Here is a 3,674-nt window from a genome sequence, read left to right as displayed (position 1 = left end):
AATGCCAAAAAGTGTATAAATTATCCGCTCATCACAACACCAAACTTAAATTGTTGCTTGTCCTCAAGCAACTGAAAATCAAATAAGATAAAAAGAAGAGAATATGCAATGAATTCCAAAAACATCTATGAAGATCAGTATTAATTTGATGAGCGGGGCTTTCAACTTTTTGCCTCTGAATAGTTTTGGCATCTCACTCTATCCTTTGAAAATCCAGATAGTGTTATTGATTCTCCTAGTTAAGTATGATGATTCTTGAACTCAGCTACTTATTGAGTCTTGGCTGTGGCCCAAAGCACTCTGTCTTCCAGTATTACCACCGGATACATACATGCCACAGACACATAGTTGGGTGAACCTTTTCAGATTGTGACTTAGCTTTGCTAGAGTCCCCAACTAGAGGTGTCCAGGGTTCTTAAGCACACTCTTTTTGCCTTGGATTTTTCGTTTTTCTCCTTCCCCCCCCTTTTTTTTTTTGAATAGAAATGCTTTTTCTTGCTTCAAGAATCATTGTAATGATTTTTCAGATCCTCAGTAACATGTCTCCTTTTTCATCATTCTTTCAAGAGCCAACAATTTTAACATTCGTGAACCACAAATTCAAAAGACATATGCACTGTTTAAGCATACATTCAGAAAACAAAAGTATTGCCACCACATCAAACTAATTAAACTGTTATAAAATTCAAAATTCATGCAATTCTTTTCTTTTTCAATTAAGAACATTTTTTATTCAAGAAAGGTGATGGATTCATAGGACATTCATAACTTTAAGGCATAGACACTAAGACACTAATGATCACAATACACAAACATGGATAAACATAAGCATAAAATTCGAAAAACAGAAGAATAAATAACAAGGAAATCAAGGAACGGGTCCACCTTAGTGATGGCGGCTCTTTCTTGCTCTTGAAGATCCTATGGAGTGCTTGAGCTCCTCAATGTCTCTTCCTTGTCTTTGTTGCTCCTCCCTCATGATTCTTTGGTCTTCTCTAATCTCATGAAGGAAGATGGAGTGTTCTTGATGCTCCACCCTTAGTTGTCCCATGTTGGAACTCAATTCTCCTAGGGAGGTGTTTAGTTGCTCCCAATAGTCTTGTGGAGGAAAGTGCATCCCTTGAGGTATCTCAGGGATCTCATGATGAGAGGGGTCTCTTGTTTGCTCCATCTTTTTTTTTTCTTAGTGATGGGCTTGAGGTCATGCCTTCTCAGTTGAACCGGCTTTGGATGCCATAAATGGTTATGGAAAAACAAAAAGCATTGCTTTTACCACACCAAACTTAAAAGGTTTGCTCGTCCTCGAGCAAAAGAAGAAAGAAGAGAGTAGAAGAAGAAGAAAATGGAGGATATGAAGGAGGTTGTGTGGTTTGGTCAAAAGGGGGAAGAAGTAGTGTTTAGGGTGTGAGTGGTGAAGAGAAAGATGGGTTTTGATGGGTGAAGGGTGTTTGGGAAAGAGGTATTGAGGTGATTGGTAAATGGGTGAAGAAGAGAGAGAGAGTGGTGGGGTTGGTGGGGATCCTGTGGGGTCCACAGATCCTGTGGTGTCAAGGAAAAGTCATCCCTGCACCAAATGGCACTCAAAATCACGTTTTGAGCCATTTCTGGCGTTAAATGCCGGGCTGGTGCCCATTTCTGGCGTTTAACGCCAGGTTCTTGCCCTTTCCTGGCGTTTAACGCCAGTCTGGTGCCCCTTTCTGGCGTTAAACGCCCAGAATGGTGTCAGACTGGGCGTTAAACGCCCAACTGCTAGCCTCACTGGCGTTTAAACGCCAGTGAGTTTTTCCTCCAGGGTGTGCTATTTTTCTTCCTGTTTTTCATTCTGTTTTTGCTTTTTTCATGGATTTTGTGACTTCTTATGATCATCAACCTACAAAAAAGATAAAATAACAAAGAAAATAGTTAACTATAAAACATTGGGTTGCCTCCCAACAAGCGCTTCTTTATTGTCATTAGCTTGACAGAGGACTCTCATGGAGCCTCAGAAATGCTCTAAACCGTGTTGGAACCTCCCAACACCAAACTTAGAGTTTGAATGTGGGGATTCAACACCAAACTTAGAGTTTGGTTGTGGCCTCCCAACACCAAACTTAGAGTTTGACTGTGGGGGCTCTGTTTGTCTCTGATTTGAGAGAAGCTCTTCAAGCTTCCTCTCCATGGTGACAGAGGGTTATCCTTGAGCCTTAAACACAAAGGATTCTTCATTCACTTGAATGATCATTTCACCTCTATCAACATCAATCACAGCTTTTGCTGTGGCTAGGAAAGGTCTGCCAAGGATGATGGTTTCATCCATGCACTTCCCAGTCTCTAGGACTATGAAATCAGTAGGGATGTAATGGTCCTCAATCTTAACCAAAACATTCTCTACAAGTCCATAAGCTTGTTTTCTTGAGTTGTCTGCCATCTCTAATGAGATTTTTGCAGCTTGCACCTCAAAGATCCCTAGCTTCTCCATTACAGAGAGAGGCATGAGGTTTACACTTGACCCTAAGTCACACAGAGCCTTCTTGAAGGTCATGGTTCCTATGGTATATTAGGGAACTCAGTGGAGGTCAGTGCACGCCCATTGAGGCCTTCCTCAGTGGCGTTCACTTGCTCTCCTTCCTCTCCAAATTCGGCCATGTTTATGGCTTTGCACTCTCCTCTTGGATTTTCTTCTGTATTGCTTGGGAGAGTACTTGGAGGGAGTTCAGTGATTTTCTTACTCAGCTGTCCCACTTGTGCCTCCAAATTTCTAATGGAGGACCTTGTTTCATTCATGAAACTTTGAGTGGTTTTGATTAGATCAGAGACCATGGTTGCTAAGTCAGAGGGGTTCTGCTTAGAGTTCTTTGTCTGTTGCTGAGAAGATGATGGAAAAGGCTTGCCATTGCTAAACCTGTTTCTTCCACCATTATTGTTGAAACCTTGTTGGGGTCTCTGTTGATCCTTCCATGAAAAATTTGGATGATTTCTCCATGAAGGATTATAGGTGTTTCCATAGGATTCTCCCATGTAATTCACCTCTTCCATTGAAGGGTTCTCAGGATCATAAGCTTCTTCCTCAGATGAAGCATCCTTAGTACTGCTTGGTGCATTTTGCATTCCAGACAGACTTTGAGAAATTAAATTGACTTGTTGAGTCAATATCTTGTTCTGAGCCAAAATGGCATTCAGAGTATCAATCTCAAGAACTCCTTTCTTCTGATTTACCCCATTGTTCACAGGATTTCTTTCAGAAGTGTACATGAATTGGTTATTTGCAACCATTTCAATTAGCTCTTGAGCCTCTGTAGGCGTCTTCTTCAAATGAAGAGAGCCTCCAGAAGAGCTATCCAAAGACATCTTGGACAGTTCAGAGAGACCATCATAGAAAATACCTATGATGCTCCATTCAGAAAGCATGTCAGAAGGACACTTTCTGATTAATTGTTTGTATCTTTCCCAAGCTTCATAGAGGGATTTTTCTGATTAATTGTTTGTATCTTTCCCAAACTTCATAGAAGGATTCTCCATCCTTCTGTCTGAAGGTTTGGACTTCCACTCTAAGCTTACTCAATTTTTGAGGTGGAAAGTACTTTGCCAAGAAGGCATTGACTAGCTTTTCCCATGAGTCCAGGCTTTCTTTAGGTTGTGAGTCCAACCATATTCTAGCTCTGTCTCTTACAGCAAAAGGGAATAGCATAAGTCTA

At 41.0% G+C, this 3,674-nt stretch overlaps 1 non-coding gene across 1 annotated transcript; it reads left to right on the top strand.

The window, feature by feature from the left end:
- The first annotated feature begins 3,428 nt into the window (after positions 1 to 3,428).
- LOC127747179 (small nucleolar RNA R71) lies at positions 3,429 to 3,535 on the top strand. Its single transcript, XR_008008983.1, has one exon. It is a non-coding gene; the product is annotated as a small nucleolar RNA R71 (small nucleolar RNA).
- The last annotated feature ends 139 nt before the right edge of the window (positions 3,536 to 3,674 follow it).

This window comes from Arachis duranensis, chromosome 4, assembly GCF_000817695.3.
Source record: "Arachis duranensis cultivar V14167 chromosome 4, aradu.V14167.gnm2.J7QH, whole genome shotgun sequence".
Taxonomy (NCBI): domain Eukaryota; kingdom Viridiplantae; phylum Streptophyta; class Magnoliopsida; order Fabales; family Fabaceae; genus Arachis; species Arachis duranensis.
The sequence above is the reverse complement of the archived record's forward strand: the minus strand, read 5'-3'. Positions and strand labels throughout refer to the sequence as shown.